Below are 22361 nucleotides of genomic sequence, written 5' to 3' on the forward strand. Positions count from 1 at the left end.
CATTCAGCCTTACTGGGTAGTTCATTCTTGGCCGCATTCTAAGCTCTTTTGCCTTTTGGTATATTATATTCCAAGCCCTACAAGCTTTTAATGTAGTTGCCGCTAAGTTCTCTGTGATCCTGACTGCAGCTCCACGATATTTGAACTGTGTCCTTCTGGCTGCTTGTAATATTTTCTCTTCGACTTGGGAGTTCTGGAACTTGGCTATAATATTCCCGGGGGTTGGTTTTTTGGGATCTTTTTCTCAGGGGGATCGATGGATTCTCTCCATTTCTATTTTGCCCTCTGCTTCTAGAATATCAGGGCAATTTTCCTGTAGCAATTCTTTGAAAATGATGTCAAGGCTCTTTTCCTGATCATGACTTTCAGGTATTCCAATCATTTTTAAATTATCTTTCCTAAGTCTGTTTTCCATAGCAGTTGTTTTTTCAATGAGATATTTCACATTTTCTTCTAATTTTTCATTTTTTTGGTTTTGAAGTATTGATTCCTGATTTCTGGTAAATTCACCAATCTCCCTGAATTCTATTCTTTGTCTGAACGGATTTGTTCTCCTCAGAGAGTTTTCTTATCTCTTTTTCCATCTGGCAAATTTTGCCTTTTAAAGCATTCTTCTCCTCAATAACTTTTTGAACTGTTTTATCCATTTGACCTAAGCTGGTTTTTAGCATGCTATTTTCTTCAGCATTTTTTTGGATTTCCTTGACTAAGCTTCTGACTTCATTTTCATGTTTTTCCTACATCTCTCTCCTTTCTTTTCCCAGTTTTTCTTCCAATTCCCTCATTTGATTTCCAAAGTCTTTTTTGAGCTCTGTCATAGCCTGAGCCTAATTTCTGTTTTTCTTGGAGTCTTTAGATGCAGGAGCTTGTGCTTCCTCATCTTCAGACTGAGTATTTTGATCTTTCTTGGGCTCATTTGCAAAATATTTCTCAATGGTCTTCCTCTTGTTTCTTTGCTTGCTCATTTTCCCAGCCTGGGCCTGGTTTTGGGGTGCTTCCTGAGCTTTTGGGACACCCCCACAAGGGTCTCAGTGTTTGAGGGTCTGTCCTCCCTCCTGGTCTGTGAATGACCATAAGTGCCCCCCTCTGCCATGGGGCTGAGGTGGGGGGGCACCCTGCTGATCTATGGGGGGGCCTAGACTGGGATCAGGATCTGAATGTGGTCAGAGCCCCAGAGTCCTGTTCCAGGGGCAGAGGACAGAGCTCTGCAGTCTCTCTTCACTCCCCTTCCTCAGCTCAATGGGCTCATGCCCTGGGGGCTCCTGCTTACCCGCTCAGCCTGCTTCTGTTTCTGGATCTGAGCTGCTGAAAGACCAAGCTGCTTGCTGTGTGCCCTGAGGGCTGGGCTCCACATGCTTGCTCTGGCAGAGGTCCCCTGCTGTTCTCCCACTTTGTGCCCAGTGCTCCTCAGGGTGCAGCTCAGGAGACTCCCCCACTGGTGTGAGCTGAGGCTCCCAGCACCCTGGGGCTGCCTCCAGGAGGCTGAAGTTCTTTGGCTCCGGCGGGCCGCCCCTCCAACCCTGGGGAGCAGAGCCTTTCTGCTCTTTTCCAGGTTACCTTGAGTAGGAGACTGCCTCAATGGGTCCCTTTGTGGGTTCTGTCTCTCGAAAGTTTAGTTAGAGTCCTTAGTTTAAAGTTTTATCACAGAGCGCCTAAGACTGGATCACTTCTTGTCGCCATCTTGGCTCCACCCCCTGGACCTCAAAACCAAGAGTATGATTTTTGACAATGACTTTAGTAATTACATGTGTGAAATTCTATTTGCGTCAATTCAGTTGCCAACTTGATGTACATCAAGTGTATGTCTAATGTCACTCCTATGTTCAAGAAATGTCTCCAGGATAAAATATAAACTTCTCTATATTTAAAGTCCTTCACAAGCAGGCTTCAGTCTCTTATTCTGGGCTACCTTATAGATTACTCCCCTTATTCAGGTATATCATGCTTCTGTCTGAGTATTGTGATGTTTTCTATACTCAACATACCAATTTCTGCCCTTGTGCCTTTGCATGGAAGGTTCCATCTCCTCAGTTCTGCTCCTTGAAATCTCTAATTCCTTTTCAGTTTTAGTTTAGGTGCCAACTCTTTGAGTGGCCTTTCTTGATTCCATTATTAGTGTCTCCTATGACCCAATCACTATATAGACACTTACATAAATGCATACGATAAAATTCCATGTATACTGTCTTATGGATTTGGAAGCTCAACTAAAAAAGCCCCATTAAATTATGTGTGAAAGCCCCTGAGAATAGATTTTCAGTTCAGAGCAATTTAAGCATTGTGGATAGGCCATAGCAGTAGGGACTCTTCTATCTCCATTCAATTATGTATGTGTGTGTGTGTGTGTGTGTGTGTGTGTGTGCGTGTGTGTCTCTGTATATATATTATATCCTTTTAATAGAATGTCAATTCTATTAAATTCTATATATGTATGTGTCTGTGTATGTTTACAGATATGTACATATTATATCCTTTTAATAGAATGCCAATTCTTTGAGGGCATAGAATTCTTAACTTTGGTATTTATATACCTAGTACAGTCTTTATTGATTGATATTTAGATAACAATTGACAAATTTCCATTTTCCAAATTCTAATTTCCCATTTCAACTTCTAGGTCCAGTGTCAACTCAAAACATATTTTTCCTACCTAAAATCAGCTTCCTCTTTCCTAATGCCCCCTTTTCTTGAGGAAAATAAGTACCACCATTTTTCCAATAATTCATTCAAAACTTCAGGGTCATCTTGAAGGAGTGTGATATAAAAGGAATGCAAACTTGTTTTTCAACACCTGAAAGCTCCAGGTGGTATAGGTAGAGGTGGCAGAGGCAAATTTAGATTCCATGTAAGGAAACATTTTCTAACAATTCTAACTAAAAGTGAAATGCACTTCCTAGGAATCTGTGGGACTTCTCTTTCTGTAATTCTTTAGACAGGGCTAAATGAGAGGGGATTGTGGGTTCCTGTCATGTTAAATTGGAAGTCCTGTGAGGTCACATTTAATTTTGGGATTCTGTGATTCTCCTTCCTTCTTAATATCCTCATATCCAAGAAATGGCTAAGTTTTCCTGATTCTTCCTTTGTAGTATTTTAACCTTTCATCTACTACTTACATCCTCATTAACATTAACCTTATGAGAAAATTAAAACTGATTCTCTAGAATTTTCTTAATGATTCTATTTACACTTAGTTGATTTTTTTCCTATAACTGCCTAAGTCATGATCTACTGTCTCTGAATTTTAGTTCAGAATCCAGCTGATCCATAATGGATTAAGTATAGAAATTCAGTTCTCTTGCTAATTACTGTCCTATTCTTGCCTCAAGGAATTGGCTAAACTTGGGGATATGGTATGCCATAAGAAAGTCAGGTATAATATCTATATATCAACAAGCTATCCTGGTTTGCTATCCAAAGAATTCTGGGCTATTGTCTTACATCTGGACTCAGACAATGGACATTTTTATTGAGAGAAAGGAAGGAGGGGGATTGCTGCTAGATCCTATTACTAACTTCCAATCACTCATGTTGTCCCCTATACATCAGCTAAGTAACCATTCATATTGCCCTCAGTTTCATGGTATCATCTATTTTTTCTGTCTCCAAATACATATAAAAGGGGAGTTATTCTTTTTTCTAATTAATATTATATTTTATTTTTCCAATTACATGTTATGAAAGTTTTTCAGTATTCATCCAAATGCATATGGATATTTATATTACATAATTTTCTTCTACTCTCACTTCTCACCTCCCTTCCCCTCAACGCCGAATAGTCTAGTGAACATTGTACATATATATTTGTGTTTAACTTGTTAACTGATTAGTCATTTTCTATATGAGGAATTAGGACTAAAGAAAAAGAAAGAAAACTTTGAGATAGGAAGGAAAAAAATGTAAGAGAATATTTAAAATAGTGAACATAGTGTTCATGCAGATTCTGTAGTTTGTTCTTTTGTTTTCTTTTGTTTTTTCTTCAGCTGGATGCAAATCTCATTGTTGATAATAGATCTCTCAGGGTTGTCCAAGCTCACTCAACTACTGAGGGGAGCTGCATCCATCTAAGTTGGTCAACTCACAATGTTGTTATTAATCTGTACAGTGTCCTATTGGTTCTGCTCTCTTCTTTCAGCATCAGTTCCTGTAATTCTTCTCCAGAGTTTGAAGATTCATGATTTCTTATAGAATAATAATATGGGGAGTAATTCTTTTACTCAGGGTCTTTGGCTTAGATCCTGAGGCAGCCATTATTTTATTGGTAAATAGAATGCCTTTGTTAATAAAATAATTGCCGAAGCAAGCCCCAGTTTAAAGCCTCTATCACCTTGTTCCTGAATTAGTGTTAAAGTCATAACCATCATCATAATTCTAGCTAGTTTTGAGACAGCACTATAAAGTTTGAAAAGCCCTTAATATATGTCATCTTATTTTATATCCAATTAACCCTGTGGTCAGGCCCTATGATTATTATCCCTATTATTAGAGATAAAGAAACTGAGGTGAGGAGAGGTCAAATGATTTGCCTTGGGTTACACAGCTGTCCACTAACTGTTCATCATTCTATCCCTTTTTTATTTCACTGTTAAGATTAGTCTGCGTGACTAGCCAATATGACCAAAAAAGATAATGATCATTGTTGGAAGGGTTGTGGGAAATCTGGGACACTATTACACTGTTGATGGAGCTGTGAACTCATCCAACCTTTCTGGAGAGAAATTTGGATCTATGCCCAAAGGGCAACAAAAATATGCATACCCTTTGATCCAGCAATACCACTACTGGGTCTATACCCTGAAGAGATGATGAAAAAGGGTAAAAACATCACTTGTACAAAAATATTCATAGCAGCCCTGTTTGTGGTGGCAAAAAACTGGAAATCAAGTAAATGTCTTTCAAATGGGGAATGGCTTAGCAAACTGTGGTATATGTATGTCAGGGGAGGGATGGGAATTCAGGGAAGTCTGGAGGGATTTGCATGAACTGATGCTGAGCAAGATGAGCAGAACCAGACAAACACTGTACATCCTAACAGCAACATGGGGGCAATGATCAACCTTGATGGACTTGCTCATTCCATCAGTGCAACAATCAGGGACAATTTGGGGCTGTCTGCAAAGGAGAATACCATCTGTATCCAGAGAAAGAACCATGGAGTTTGAACAAAGTTCAAGGACTATTCCCTTTAATTTAGGAACAAACATATCTTACTGTCTGATCTTGTTATCTCTTTATACTTTATGTTTCTTCCTTAAGGATATGATTTCTCTCTCATCACACTCAATTTGGATCAATGTACATAATGGAAACAATATAAAGACTGACTAATTGCTTTCTGTGGGGGGGAAGTAAGATGGGGGGGACTGTAACAAAATAAATAAAATCTTCAATAAAAAGGGAAAAAAAGATTAGTCTGCTTGAGAAAAACTGGATTGTTATCCATTCAATTAAATTATTTATCTATTATATTAAGTCCCTGTTTTATGCTAAGAAATGTGCTAGGATCTGGGAAAATAAAGACAAATACTTAATAGTCTCACACCCAAAGAAGTTGCATTCTACTGGGTTAGGAAACAAATTGTGGTTCTTTTTTCACCACCCTTTGAAGAGTCCAAAATGCTAATTCCTCAGACTGACATGTAAGGGTCTCCAGATCCTATCATGTCATGTTTTTAGTGCTGCTGTCACTAGAACAATCTACTCTGTGGTCATCAGGGCATTTCTCTTTCCACCTTATCAGAAGTCATGCTTGTATTTCAAAGATCATCTCAGTTTTTCAGGAATATTGCAATTATTCTCCCCAGGGAATCAGACCAGGACAAGGACAAGGACAAGAACTATGGAAAAACAATTTTCCCATAGAGTAATTCTGATAACCCTTTTTAGCAAATTATTGGTTGGGATTCCCTTTTTTTTTTTTCATTTTTAAAAAGTTTTATTTATTTAAGACAATGGGGTTAAGTAACTTGTCCAAAGTCACACAGCTAATTATTAAGTGTCTGAGACTGGATTTGAACTCAGGTCCTCCTGACCCAAGGGCCAGTGCTCTATCCACTGTGCCACCTAGCTGCCCCTGGTTGGGGCTCCCTTGGAGAAGAGGTAGCATCCCTAAGTGACGCAATTTGACACAGGACAGAATTCTTTCTGGCATGGAAGCATTTTTAGCCTAAATAAACAAAACAAAACTCCCAAACCCTAGGAGTTACCATCTATGGTCTAGAATCAGTCAGTCAGCTAACAAGTATTTATTTAGACTCAATTTTAGACCAGAATCTGGCTCCAGCTGCTGGAGAGATGTGGACACCAAGTCCCAGTCTCCTACAGTGATGTTTCAAGAAACCATTTTTCTTATATAATAGGCATTATATGGTTCAGAAATTTCATTCTATGGTGTGTTTGACCATGCAACCCTTAGCTTTCATGATGAGTCATTTACAATGGTAATGAAGGTCAAGTGGTTTGATGTTTGGTCTTCATTCTTTTTTCTTTTTTTCTTTTTTAGGTTTTTTTGCAAGGCAAATGGGGTTAAGTGGCTCGCCCAAGGCCACACAGCTAGGTAATTATTAAGTGTTTGAGACTGCATTTGAACCCAGGTACTCCTGACTCCAGGGTCAGTGCTTTATCCACTGCGCCACCTAGCCACCCCTTGGTCTTCATTCTTGAAGAAGACCATGACATCAAGAAAACGATGTTATGACATGCAAGTGAATTGGATTTGAGTGAGGGACTACTGTGCAAAGTCATCAGTCTTACTTTTTCCTCCAGAGCCATCTGGATTCAGAGGCTAGACAGTTGGGAAAGGCTCAAAGGTCAAAGATGTTCCCCACTGGAGTGTTAGTATAGTTAACATTAGCCTAACACAATAAATGTTAGACTGGATCAACCTCTAACTTTTGCTTGTAAGAGTTCAACGTTTTGGGGCATATTCACCTGGAAATTAGTTGCTTAGTCTTTAGTCAAGTGCTTTTTATTAGTTCAATGCAGTTTCTGAATATTAGCTCCTTTGATATCAATTACCTTTACTATAATAGATGTCATTAGATACAGTTATTTCAGAATTCAATATTAGTCATGATCTTTCTATAGGTAAATATTGATTCTTTTTCTTTTAGACAAAACTAGTTTGAGTTTTTTCTTTTTCACTTATGATTCAAAGTAATTTTCCAGTTCAAAATTCTGATATAAGCAGTCATGGTTTCCAAGAATTATTAAGTGAACTTATTTTTAATTTATATATCTACAACACTTGTTCCAAGAAAACCAGAGAGTAGAGAAATCTCCCATTGTGGTGATCAGAACTATATATGGCCATTTCATTAAAAATGACCTCTACTCCTGGAAGGAATATTTCATTTTAGGTTCTTAGGCCACAAAGTAATTTGGGATTCTCAAAAGTACATCTCACAGGCACATTTTAGCAGTCAGTACTCTAAATAGCATATTTAAGATATTTAAGATATTTATATAACATAGGAGAGAGTGTTGGGGGCGGGGGGAAGAGGCTTGGCGGTTGCTTAGCGGGGGAAACATAATCACCTTATAAGGGAATGTTACAGAACTCGGCCCCTCATTGAGTAAGAGTTCATGGGAGGGAGGACAGAGGGGATAAAAGTGTCTGCTGAGAGGTTGGGTGGGAGCGGGATGTGATCACAGAAGAATAAAGACTCATTATCCACCTCAGGCGCTCTGTCTGGTTCTTCCCCCATCAAAGAGTGGGGGCCGGAGGTACCCCGAAGACTCATCATGCGTTGGACTGGTGAGTAAGAGGACGGACTAGCATAAAGAAGCCGGCGTTGTAAATAAAAACCCGGCAAGTGGCGCCCGAACAGGGACCTGATTTTGCTAGGGAACGTCTGAATCCGCTGGTCGGATTCTCCAGACAGCCTCGGTCGTTTCCGACCGGGAGGAAGGAGAGGGCGTTTACTCTCAGATATTGCCTGAAGGACATACCCCTATTGTGTTGACTATGCTTCCTTTCTCTTCCCTTTCTCCTTCTGCTCTAATCACGCTCCTTGCCGTGCTGGCCTGTCTGATTGTGCCCTGCTGCCTCCTTCTCTTTTGCCGAACAGGAACTTTCCAGTTCTGCCACCTGTTAGGATTGCAGCCTCGGCTAGTAGACAGCATGGGGGGCCGGAATAGTATTCCCGCCTTTGAGCCGGAGGAAAAAGGGGTCGTTGCAACGCAGCTTTATAAACTCTGCGCTAAGCATGGCTGTAAATTACCTATCAAGACGTGCCGTGCTTTTGTTGAGAATATCTGGAACATCTGCCCTTGGGTACAACATAGTGGGATCCAACCAGATAAATGGAAGGTGGTAGGGCAGCAGATGGCCTCCTATGATGACACCTGCCCGGGAAAACTGACCCCTGAGGATTTTACAGTGTATAAGATAGTGGATGCAGCCCTGCATCCCCAGAAGGTGACTTTGGCACGACCAATCAGCACTCAGGTGGGTAGCTCGTTGGCGGGATCGGATTCAGAGAGCTCAGAGGAAGAGGGAAGGCCACCCCCTCCCCTGTATCCATGGGAGGAACTTAGAAGAAACAATGGGGGAACAAGGGGCCCCCAGGGAGAAGAAAATGCCGCATGCCCCTCCTTACCGAGACAGAATGAAAAGGGGGAGGGCGATGAATGTGGCACACTTAGAGATTCAGGGCCGGAAGTTTCCGAGTGCGGGAAGGGAGGGGTGCAAACAGTCCTCAGGGGTGGCAGGAAGAGGAGCGTGAGTAGGTGGGACCGGGAGGCTGCTGACGAGGAGGGAGAAGTCCGCGCTGATTGGACAGCTGCCGCGCCCCAGACTTGGCGGCCCAGCCAGGAAACAGAGGCAAAAAATCCCCCGTGTTCCTTGTCCGCCCTTCAGAGATCCCCTCAAGGGCTCCGCCCATCCGGCCTACTTGCCACCAGTGCCTCCATAGCAATAGAGAAAGGGGAGGAGGTGGACTGGGATGACTGGGGCCTCTACCCGGTATTTACGGACCCCCCTTACCGGAGCCCGAGACTACCGCCCTGTCCCTTTTAAGATGCTTAAGGAACTTAAGGAGGCCATGACTAAATACGGCCCAAGCTCCCCTTATGTAAAAAGACTGATGCAAAACCTCTTTGCTACGCACCCTTGGACCCCTGCTGACTTTGACGAAATTGCAGCCGCGTGCCTGGATGCCTCCTCATATTTAGCTTTTAAGGCTCAGGCCCGCAGAGAGATCTCTAAGCTGGCAAAATCCCGGGGTTATACTCCCCTGGATTTAGCCATTGACCTCCTGTGTGGAACTGGAGCCTATACTGACCCTGCTGTTCAGGCCCGGTATGGCCAGTTTGAGCTAGAGACTGTTAAAGAAACACATGTTGCAGCTTGGGATAAGATTGGAGCCATGAAAGGGGGGAGAGCCACACAGAAGTTGGTTGGGCTGAAGCAGAGAGCAGATCAGACACCCCTCTCATTTGTGAACGAGGTTAAAGAGACAGTGACTCGTATAATGGGAGACACCCCGGGATCTGATCTACTTATGAGACAATTGATTAAAGAGGGTCTTCGCCCCAAAGGGATCGCAGCCATTAGCAGCCTTCCCCCCCAACGCTTCATTAGAAGAAATTGTTGACAAATTGCTGGACATGCCCAGCGAGGATTCAATTCAAGCCTTAGTGACTGCCATGGAGAACCGGGAGGATAGCCTCCTGACCGCCCTTCACGGTATGCAGATGAGACCCACCTGTTTTGGGTACGGAAAGCCAGGGCACCTCAAAGCACAGTGCAGGCAGCGGCCCCCCTCCACTTCAGTTCCGACCTGTTATTCCTGTGGAAAGCCAGGTCACATAGCCAGGTTCTGCCGATCCAAAGGGAAGTCGGGAAAAGGGAAAGGGAGGGGCCCGGCCGCGGGCCCCCCCCCCCCCCCCCCCGTGCTCGAAGACAGCGGCCCCATTACTGTGACTATCCCCGTGAGGGTTGACTATAGAGAAGGGACACAGCAGAGAGAGATCGGGCCTTGGGAAACCTCGATGATTCCCATCGAGCTAAATATTTTCCCAGCGCTCATCACAGGGGCTGAGAGATGTGTGGACTTAGTCACCCATACCCAGGTCATTTTTGGTCCCGGAAGTCCCACATCCGTAAGGGTCACAAACCCCCACCCCTTTCCCACCTTGGTAAAACAGGGCCAAGAGGTAGGAAAGGCGCTGCCCTTGCGGGCCCCTCCCGCTCATGTGAACTGGGTCCACCCGGTCAGCTCTGGGCGACCACTGTTAACCGTCACGGTGGAAAATCAGAAGCTCGAAGGGATAATTGACACTGGAGCCGATTGCTCTGTCATAAATAGGGGACAGTGGAGGCGCGAGTGGCCACTCCTACAGAGCCCTCAAGCAGTGACGGGGGTGGGGGGGCAATAGATCTGCCATGAAAGCAGCACACGCCTTACGGTGGTCAGCTTTGGAAGAATCTGGACTCTTCACCCCACTGTGCCTACCCGACCTCCCTTATGCATTATGGGGTAGAGATATCTTGAGCCAGCTTAACCTGACACTTGCCACCCCTGATAGCCTGCGGGGAAATTAATTGGGGCCACTCTAGAGATGAGCTTTTCCCCCAGAATAACATGGATTAATAAGAAACCTATTTGGGTTGAGCAGTGGCCCCTGACAAAAGAAAAGCTCATCGCCCTCACAGACATAGTAATGACCCTCCTGCGAGAGAACAAAGTGGAACCGTCCCTTAGCCCGTATAACTCCCCCGTCTTTGTCATAAAAAAGAAAGGGGGGAGTTGGAGAATGTTGATTGATCTTCGGGCAGTAAATGCCAACATGGTACCCATGGGGACCCTCCAACCTGGTCTCCCTATGCCCACTGCAGTCCCGCAAGGGTGGACTATTATAGTGATTGATGTTAAAGACTGCTTCTATAGCATTCCCCTCCACCCGGAGGACAAAGAAAAATTTGCCTTTTCCCTCCCCGCGATCAATTTCCAAGCCCCCAGTAAACGTTATCAGTTCACCGTCCTACCTCAGGGAATGGCCAATAGCCCCACCCTGTGCCAGCTTTACATGGATACTCTGCTACATCCTATCAGAAAAGAATTCCCGAATTGCATGCTCATACATTACATGGATGATATCTTGATTGAAGCACCTTCTGTGACGGGGGCTCGGGCTTGCTTGCAACGCACCACCCATGTCCTCCGCAAGAAGGGGCTTCACATAGCCCCGGAAAAGATACAGATGGATTTCCCCTATGATTACTTGGGGCATAGGATTTTTCCGGGAAAGATTAGTAGGGCACTTCCTCCGATCAACGTCGAGGGATACACTACTCTTAATGATTTTCAGAGGCTTGTTGGCGCCATACAGTGGCTGCGTCCCGCTATGCCCCTCCCATCCTCCTTAATGCAACCTCTATATGATGTCCTTAAAGGTGACTCCCATCTGTCATCCCCTAGAAGTTGGACCCCCCAGGCAAGACAGGCGCTCTCGGAAATTTTCCGCAGAACCTCTTCCTTCTTGGTTCAATACGACCCGGAGTCGCCTGTCCTCTTCCACACACTGGGGGACAGTTCCCTGGGCTGGGGATGTTTATTCCAGAGACATGGATGCCTTGAATGGCTATACCCCCGGACCACTAAGAGCATCATCCGGGACCGGTGGGAGGCCCTGGCCTTATTTTGCCTTCAGGCCTCAGAGCGATGCCAGCGTCTCTTTGGCCTCTTGCCTGTCCTCAACTTTACCCTCCCAGAGGAGGTGACCCACTCGCTAGTTGATAGATCTATCGCTTGGGCCACTGTCCTGACTACCCTCTCTCAGACCAGACTCACGCCACCTCCCGTGGTTAGAGTGTTCGCTGAACTGCACCTTTCCCGCCCGCGCCCTCTAGTGTCCCCAGAACCAGTGACCGGCCCTAATGTCTTCACTGACGCTACCAGGTTGGGCCGTGCTGTGGTCCATGACCCTGCTAGACCTGCCACCTGGATTTTTGATACCCCCTTTGACTCCACTCAGAAGAATGAACTATATGCTATACTTCAGGCTTTCCGTCTCTACAGAGACACCCGTTTTAATCTTATTACTGACAGTATGTATTGTGCCATGCTAATCCCTCGTTTAGAAGATGCCTTCATTTCCTCGACTTCTTCCATTAGCCCACTCCTTATACAGCTGCAATCCTCCCTCCGTGATAGAAACCACCCCCTGTTTGTTCTTCACGTGCGTTCTCACGTTTCTTCCACCGGCCCCATATTCCAGGGCAATGCGGAGGCAGATAGGGCTCTCTTGTTAAACCTGTCCACACCTGCCCAGCTGGCACATGGTAAGTATCACTTGTCATCCAGGTCGCTCCGGCGCCTATACAGCATTCCCCGGAAGGAGGCTCGCCAAATTGTGCGCTCCTGCACTTCTTGTGCTCCCTTTAGACAAGCCCTCCCCGCAGAGGGGTCTAACCCACGTGGGGACGGCCCCAATGCTCTTTGGCAGATGGACATTACTCACCTGGGTCGTAAGTACATCCATGTCTCGGTGGACACCTTCTCCTCCTTCACCTTCGCCTCTCTACAGCCAGGAGAAGCGGTTAAACACGTTCTCTCACATCTATATGCCCAGATGGCTGTCTTAGGCGTCCCCTCGGCTATCAAAACCGATAATGGGCCCGCCTACACCTCGAGAGCCTTTGCTTCCTTTTGCAAAGAATTTTCCATTTCCCATTCCACCGGGATCCCTTACAATCCCACTGGCCAAGCTTTGGTAGAAAGAGCAAATCGCACACTCAAAACTACGCTCTTTAAACAGAAAGGGGGAGTTGGCAGGTCACTGACCCATTCAAACCTGTCTCAGGTACTATTTACCATGAATTTCCTACAAGTCAGGGATGACGGCACTACAGCCGCCCAGAGATTTTTCTCCCCAAAAGGACATGCTAAGAAAGAACCAATGCTCCTGCCCTCTCCCACCAAGGCCCTACCAGGCTCTAAAGTCATGTGGAGAGATGAAGAGGGAGGTTGGCATGGCCCTGTAACGGTAAAGAACAGAAGACAGGGCCACCTGTCATTTCATCCCGAGAATAAGATAGAAGAGCCAGAAAGATGGCTCCCTGTTTACAAGATAAGAGACCTTGATTAATGCCCAACCCTACGGGGTGAGAGGAATTTCTTCCTTTTTCAGGCCTTCTGATCGTCGTAGGGATCCTTGGAGGTGCTCCATCTGAAGGAAATCCGACATGGGGAATACTCCGAGTTATTCCCTCTCCCCTTCCAGTAGCACGGAACTCCCCGATCTACCCTCGCCTGCTAGTGACCAATACATCGATGGGGCTCCCTTCTGCCTCGGTGGGGCCCCTCATGTGTGGCCACAGGGGAAGACATCGAGGATCCCATACCATGGAGGGATTGCCAGATGGCGGGAGGATACCCCCTTGAGGGTGAACAAGGACGCTGATTCTGGGAATCACCCTACTTGTTGTCTGTTTCTGCCGCCTAGCTAGGCGACAGAGGGGCTATATGCTTCTTACTCAGAAAGCCTTCATGGCCATGGAGACGGGGGAGGATCCCCAAGTCTGTCTAGCCGCCATGCATGACATGTGACACCTAGGGGTAAGACGAGGTAAACCCCAAGACGGGCAACCTCTCCTAACCCAGCCACCTAAGACAGGCCCTGAGGGTGTCGGGCGCCTAGGACGGGCAAGGTCCTGGGTTGAAGGAGATGACCTAAGACAGGGTTCCTCGCCCCCGGCTATCAGAGGCCAGTAGAAATGACACCGCTTAAGGCTAACCTCAGCACCGCTTAAGGTCACACCAAGTGATAACCTTGTAAAACAGAAAGGGGGAGATGTTGGGGGCGGGGGGAAGAGGCTTGGCGGTTGCTTAGCGGGGGAAACATAATCACCTTATAAGGGAATGTTACAGAACTCGGCCCCTCATTGAGTAAGAGTTCATGGGAGGGAGGACAGAGGGGATAAAAGTGTCTGCTGAGAGGTTGGGTGGGAGCGGGATGTGATCACAGAAGAATAAAGACTCATTATCCACCTCAGGCGCTCTGTCTGGTTCTTCCCCCATCAAAGAGTGGGGGCCGGAGGTACCCCGAAGACTCATCATGCGTTGGACTGGTGAGTAAGAGGACGGACTAGCATAAAGAAGCCGGCGTTGTAAATAAAAACCCGGCAAGAGAGTATTTTATATTTCAATATAGTGAAGAAATGTGCTGAATTACAAACTATATAGGCATTCCTAGGGAAGTGTGGTGGAATGGAAGAAGAGGTCACATTTTATGCTGGAAAAAATTTAAGATTCTGGGGTGTCATTTCTGATCATAGGTGTTAAATATTTTAATATCTTATCTATAATCTGCCCCAATCCCTGCTTTAAATGGGTTTTTGTTCATTCCATTGAGCTTGAAGTGTCCATTCTTTAGGGCTGATTTTGCTCATCCATCTCTCACTTTCTTTACTTGATGCCCCTCTTATAAAATTTTCACTTCTATCAAGTTTCTCAGTTCAAGGGTAATAGTTCCCTAATATGCTTAATTTTCTAAGATACTCTTGTAGTCTCTTGATTACATTTTTCTATAATTGTATACATACCTCATTCTTCCTACTACTTTACATTAATAAAATATTTAAGGGAAGGAAGTTAACCATTTTTTTTATCTTTACAAGCCCTCGAACATAACCCAGAAGACCCTCTCCTTCATAGTCACTCAATGAAACTTGTATAGAATTACAGACAGGGTTGGAAGGGAACCATTTAGTCCAGTTTATGCCTCCAAGAATCCTCATTAACAATATAATTAACAAGATGTCTTTGTTTGAAAAACCTATATAAAGACCCCTGATGTCATGATGTTATTCAAGAATGAAAGATATCACATCACATAAGACATCACATAAAGATCTTTATACTCCCTTCTTTTTTTTTAGGTTTTTGCAAGGCAAAAGGGGTTAAGTGGCTTGCCCAAGGCCACACAGCTAGGTAATTATTGAGTGTCTGAGGTCGTATTTGAACTGAGGTACTCCTGACTCCAGGGCTGGTACACTATCCATTGCACCACCTAGCTGCCCCTAGGCCTGGAGTCAGGAAGAACATTTTTCATGAGTTCAGATCTGGACTCTGACACTTACTATTGCTATTTGATCCTAGGCAAGTCACTTAACCCTTCTTGCCTCAGTTTCCTCATCTGTAAAATGAGCTAGAGAAGGAAATGGTGAACCACTTCAATGTCTTTGCCAAAACAACCAAAATGGGATCACAAGGAATCAGACATGGCTGAAAAGTCATTAAACAGCAACTCTTTTGAACTAGGCATTGAACTAAGAGCTACTTCTTAAGTCATGAGAACTTCAGTAGCAATCTATTTTATTATATTTCCTAAATAGAACTTTTTTTTTCAAGAACACAAGTAAAATTCTGCCAAGACATAACTTGAGTCTGGTTTTCATAACATACTCTCCCCAAATTGCTTGTCACTCAAAAAAAATCCTTACTATAGGAAAAGGAACTTTTTAAAATGCTTCTTTCTCAGTTCTTTTTGAAGACTTTCTTCTGAATTCTATTAGCTGCAAGATCTCTTCCACTTATGGGATAACTGCCTATAAGGCAGCTTAGTATAGCCCCTTTCAATTACCCAGAACAAAGTGCTCCATATGGACAAGTTGTGGTTGACAGAGTTAACTCAATTAACTCCTTAAGTACACAGCCTTTAGAGATGTTGGCTGAGGGCCTCCGGGGTTTTAGAACTCCTGTGTTGCATGCTATAAGATATTTCTGCTACTGCCTTCTTTTCTTGTCAACCATAGAGATTTGAGAGGGGGGTAGGGCAAAGTTAATTGGGAGATTAAAAATCATTGTTTAGATAATTCACCAGAAAAATCATTGACTGAAACATTCAAACAAAGCTGATACTGAACTAACGTAACTTTCATGATCCGACATTCCTTCCCCGCAAATATTTTGAGCTCACCTCCTCGCCTATTTTGAGAAGACTCCAAGGGTCACAGGCAATAAAACATGAGGTTTCCATTTCTAAATGATGGTCATCATTTGAACATATTAAGAAGCCACACTATATCAGATTTTTCTCTTTAACTCGAGACCAATTTACATCATGAAATGAAGGGCATCTTTGTTCATAACACAAAGATGTTGTACTCCTGGAAGACAATGCATCTGGAATTTCCTGGATACAATAGGGAAAGACAGAGTTAAATGAAGATTTTATCTATCTCTCTATTTATTTTTATCTATACATATATACACGAATACATATATAAATATGTATAATATCTATCTATATATCCTCTTTACTCAAAGAGATAAAAAGGAAATTAGACTTGAAAAGTAAGGAAACAACCTGTGGAACACTGATGTACTCAGGTACATAATAATACAAAGGTGGTACCTAAAAGCAGAAATTTTTCAACTCCATGAGAAATTTAATTTGCAATAATTAAAGTCCAGGAATCCTCAGCTTCATTGATGGGTCTTCATGGCTGCCAACATAATTTAGGCTCTCATTGCCTCTTGCATGCAATAGTTTCCTAATTGGACTTTCAGCTTCTAGTTTCTCCTGTCTCTCTAATTTATTCCCTATTCAGGTGCCAAAATTGTGATTCTAAAGTATTTGATTCTGACCATATCTCTCTCATTTGGCTTAAGAACTTTCAGTGATCTTCTAAGGATTCTAAGGTATGAGTATCCAAACTTTTAGCTCTTCTGGGCAGTTATCATCTGACAAAAACTTCTGAAGAGTTGCATATAAAATTTAATATTTATTTATGACTACGATGCAATCCATATTACTAACAAATATAATAATAAAACATAATAAGGCTGCTTCAATGTCTTTTGAGGGTTGAATGTGACTCATAGGCCACATACCAACTCAAGAGTAACAAATAAGTTAACATAGAGATTTTCCAGATATGACCCCAGTTTATCTTGCAGGTTTGAAGCTGCTTCATTATTCCTTTCACAGTTTCACATATGTTTCAGTCAAACTGTCTTACTTGTTATTCCCTGAACTTAGCATCTTCTCTTCCCACCATTGCTTAGGTGATTTGTCTTCCTCCTTCACCCTCTTCCATCAAGAAATATTCCCCCCCACCCCTCACCTCTAAAAGTGAAAAAGTGAAAAATCAAAGATAGAACAATGAGATTACTTCTTTACTTAGAACTCTTTTAACACCTGAAAATCCAATTTCAGACCTGGGGGATTTGCATGCTAACCAATGTCAGCAATACCAAAAATAAATATATATTAGTAAATCTTATTTTTTCTTTGGAGGGGAAGGAGGGAGGGGGGAGAAAGGAAAGGAAGGAAGAAGGAAGGGAGGGAGAAGGAAGGAAGGGAGGGAGGGAGGGAGTAAAGTAACAAAGGAGCTTTTTCTGAGAACCTGTTTTGTGCCAGGTAAGTGCTTTATGAGTGTTATCTCATTTAATCATTACAACCATCTTGGGAGGTAATTACTCTTATTATTTCCATTTTATATTTGAGGAAACTAAGGTAGACATATGATAAGGTTTAACTACTAAACTGAAATATGATCCTGTCTTCAGGTCATCATTGCACCACCTAGATACAATCCCATGGGAAATATTAGTTGATATCAACTCAGGGGGTGGGGAATAGTAAATCTACATTGGAGAAATTGTAGAGTTTTTGAAATATTGCAAGAGTAAAAGTATGATTGGCTTGTCGCAACTTGCATTTAATTTTTCAGAATTCTAGAACTAGAAGTTAACTTTATCCCCCCTTCTCTCAACCTCCCATTTAAGAGACAACAAATCTGAGCCCCCCCCCAATATAAAATGACTCCTTCAAGGAGTTATTTGTTATTTCAGTGACAACATTCAAACTGGAGTAGCAGCCTCATTAAAATAGACTTATAACCTTTAGGTAGAGTAAGGTGAATAGCATATGAAGATAGTGGAAGAGGCAGAATTATGACTCCTGCTCTGATACTCTTTTTCATATGGGGGGAAGGGGAGTGTGGGTGTGTGTGTGTATGTTGGACCAGATTATTTCATTGGTGTTTAGGATATGTGAAAAATCTTCCACCCATACAGATCACCAATTACTTTGCAATTTCACTTTTTAAAGAATTTTTTTATAATTTCCCAAAAGAGAAGATTAAGTGACCTGTCTAGGATTCCACAGCCAGGATCAGGGATTGGAATTGAAACCAGGATTTCCTAAATCTGAGGCTGGATCCTGTCCTCAATTTCATGGTGCTTTCCTTTTTAATTCTATTCCACACTACAAAAGTCTTCAGAATATTGCCCCCTTCCTTTGTAGATTTTAGCTATAATAATAGCAGATGACTATGTAATTTTTTTCTGTTAAGTTACTCCAATTTTAAAGCTCTTGATTTATAATTTTAAGCCCATTAAAGCCTAAAATTTCAGTAACACTTTCAGTTCAGGGGGCGGCTAGGTGGCATAGTGGATAAAGCACCGGCCCTGGAGTCAGGAGTACCTGGGTTCAGATCCGGTCTCAGACACTTACTAATTACCTAGCTGTGTGGCCTTGGGCAAGCCACTTAACCCCATTTGCCTTGCAAAAACCTAAAAAAAAAAAAGACTTTCAGTTCACCTTGTATGTACCTGATTCTCTAGGTTTTATTATTCTCATTTTACAAATGAGGAAACAGAGGTATGGAAAGAACATTTATGATTTGTTCATGTTTACAAACTTAGTAATTACTAGAGGGAGAATTCAAATTCAGAACTTACTGATCTCAAGTTTAGTCATTTTAGACAGCACTACTATTATAGCAATCTAAGGAAACTGCTTAAAGTACCTCTAGACCTAACCAATGAGTCTTCCTTAGTTTGTTCCTAGGACTTTGTTGGGAAAAAAGTACCCCTACCATATGTCCAACAGAAGGGAGAAAATGAGTTTGAACTGGAATTGTACAGACATTTTTATATAACATGAATAATCTTGGGGCAGCTAGGTGGCATAGTGGATAAAGCACCGGCCCTGGAGTCAGGAGTACCTCGGTTCAAATCCGGTCTCAGACACTTAATAATTACCTAGCTGTGTGGCCTTGGGCAAGCCACTTAACCCCGTTTGTCTTACAAAAAAAAACCTAAAAAATAAAAAAAAAAAAAAAGATGGCAGAGAGAAGCCAGGCCCTGTGCTAAGGTCTCCTGATCTTCCCTCATATATAATATGAAACAAACCTCTTAATAGAAATCCAATTAACAAAACCGAGAAAGAGAAGCCAGGAGAAGAGCACTTACCTCAAGGTCTGTCTTCAGAGACCGTGGATGAGCCAGGCCCAGAGAGCAGACAGACAGACAGTGGGGACAGGGTGAGAGCCAGACTAACCTAAGATCAGCCCTGGAGGCTTGTGCTGTGGGAAGGCACAACTGGAGAGTGGAGGCATGGCAGTGAGACTGACAGTCTGGGGCTTACCAGAAAAGCTGGAGGGTAAATTCTAGCCTCTAGCACCCACTAGTGGCTGTGAGGAGATACTACACTCACTGAGCAAAGCCTCTATCTCCACTACTGGCAGGCCCACATGGAATTACTAAACCCACTGAGTAAAGCCTTTAGGGACTCCAGCACCAAACCTCTGTGAACCAGCCCCTCCCCAACACAAGATCTTAGGAAAATGAAGAAAGGCCAGCAGAAAAGTGGGGGGAGGGGTGTCCATAGAAAAATTCCTAGAAAGAAAAGACCCTAGCTTAGAGAGACATAGAACCTCTGAGGAGAATATGATTTGGTCTCCAGCACAGAAATACTTCCTTGAAGAAATCAGGAAGGAGTTTAAAAACCAATTGGAATGGGCAGCTAGGTGGCACAGTGGATAGAACACTGGCCTTGGAGTCAGGAATACCTGAGTTCAAATCTGGCCTCAGACACTTAATAATTACCTAGCCGTGTGGCCTTGGGCAAGCCACTTAACCCCATTGCCTTGAAAAAATCTAAAAAAAAAACCAATTGGAAAATTTGGGAAAAGAAACCCAAGAGAAGGTTAACACTTTGCAACAAGAAAAAAAATCCTTGGAAAATACAATTGGAAAAATGCAAAAAAGAAAATAATTCTCTCAAAAGCTCAATTGGTCAAAGGGAAAAGGAGTTGCAATTCTTTGCTAAAAAAAATAATGGCATCTGTGGAAACCAATGACTTCATGAGAAAACAATCTGTTAAACAAAACCAAAAAGTTGAAAAAATAGAAGAAAATGTAAAAATACTTGATCAGCAAAACCACTGACCTCAAGAATAGTTCAAGGAGCAGCTAGGTGGCAAAGTGGATAGAGCACTGGCCCTGGAGTCAGGAGTACCTGAGTTCAAATTCGGCCTCAGGCACTTAATAATTACTTAACTGTGTGGCCTTGGGCAAGCCACTTAACCCTGTTTGCCTTGCAAAAAATAAAATAAAATAAGGGGCGGCTAGGTGGCGTAATGGATAAAGCACCAGCCTTGGAGTCAGGAGTACCTGGGTTCAAATCCAGTCTCAGACACTTAATAATTACCTAGCTGTGTGGCCTTGGGCAAGTCACTTAACCCCATTTGCCTTACAAAAAAAAACCTAAAAAAAAAAAAGAATAGTTTGAGAAGAGATAACCTAAGAAATACTGGTCTTTCTGAAAAGATTGAAGAGAAAAAAAAGCTTGGACTTAATATTAAAGGATTTAGTGATGCAAAACTGCCCTGATATCGTGGAACCAGAGGGAAAAATAGTCACTGAATGAATACATCGATGCCCTCCAGAAGGGGACCCCAAAATGAAAATGCCAAGGAATCAGATTCCAGAACTATCAGATGAAAAAGAAAATCCTGCAAGCATCCAGAAAGAAACAATTTAGATACCAAGGAACCACAGTAAGGATTACACATGACCTAGCTGCATCAACATTAAGGGATCAATATTCCAAAAAGGAAGAAGCTTAGAATGCAGCCAAGATTCCATTATCTGGCAAAACTGAGCTTTTGCTTCCAGGGCAAAAGATGGACATTTAATGAAATAGGAGACTTTCAACTTTTCCTGTTGAAAAGACCAGAGCTTAATAGAAAATTTGGACTTCAAACAGGAGACTCAAGAGACACATAAAAAGGTAAAATAAAAGGGGGGGGGGCGGTAAAAGAAAGTTTTAAAAAACTGTTATCCAATAAGATGAAACTGGCTATGTCCCTACCTGGGAGAAAGACTTTAATAATTTTCAATAACTGTAATTCTAGTAGAGAGAATATACTTAGCCAGAAGTAATAGACATTCATGACCTTTCTGTGACCCAGATAGGGGGAAAGTAAAGAGATGGGAGGATGGAGGAGACTGAATGGGGTAAATCTCATTCATTAAGAGGTTCAAAGGACTTATTGCAATAGAAGGGAAGAAGGGAGAAGGTGAAAACCTCCTGAATCTTGCTCCCTCAGATTGGCTTAAAATTAACATACATATACTCAGTTAAGTTAAGAAACTTATTCTACATTTTAAGTGTTAAAAGGGGGGAAAGGGAAGGGGAGGAAAGGGGGAACCAACAGAAGGAAGGGAAGGAAAAAGGGGCAAAGGGAAAGGGGGGGAAAAAGGAGAGGGGGGATTGGATATAGTAAGGCAAACACACTGAAGGGGGGGTGGTATTCAGAAACAAACTACCAAGGAATATGGATAAAGGGGGAAAAATACAAACAGAAGGAAGATAGCATGGAGTGCAATAAAGAGTTAGTAATTATAACTTTGAATGTGAATGGGATGAACTCTCCCTTAAAACATAAGCAAATAGCTTAGTGGATTCAAAACCAGAATCCTATAATATGTTGCTTACAAGAAACTCATTTGAAGCAGAGAGATACATATAAAGTAAAGCTAAAAGGTTAGAGCAAAATATATTTTGCTTCAGCTGAAGTGAAAAAAGCAGGGGTAGCAATCCTTATCTCAGACAAAGCAGCTGCAAAAATAGATATTGTTAAAAGAGAGAAGGAAGAAAACTATATCCTCCTAAAAGGTACCATAGACAATAAAGTAATTTCAATACTAAATATTTATGCACCCAATGGTATAGCATCCAAATTCTTAGAGAAGTTGAAGGAATTACAGGAAGACATAGACAGATAAACTCTACTAGTGGGAGACCTCAACCTCCTGCTCTCAGATTTAGATAACTCTAACCATAAAATAAACAAGAAGGAAGTTAAGGAAGTAAATAGATTGTTAGAAAACCTAGATATGATAGACTTAGGGATGAAACTGAATAGAGATAGCAAGAAATATACCTTTTTCTCTGCAGTACATGGCACTTACACAAAAACTGACCATGCACTAGGGCATTAAAAACCCAATGATCAGTTGTAGAAAGGCAGAAATAGTGAATACATCTTTCTCAGATCATAATGCAATAAAAATCACATGCAATATTGTGCCAGGAAGATACATACCCAAAATTAATTGGAA

Source organism: Macrotis lagotis, chromosome 8, assembly GCF_037893015.1.
Source record: "Macrotis lagotis isolate mMagLag1 chromosome 8, bilby.v1.9.chrom.fasta, whole genome shotgun sequence".
In the NCBI taxonomy this organism is placed as follows: Eukaryota; Metazoa; Chordata; class Mammalia; order Peramelemorphia; family Peramelidae; genus Macrotis; species Macrotis lagotis.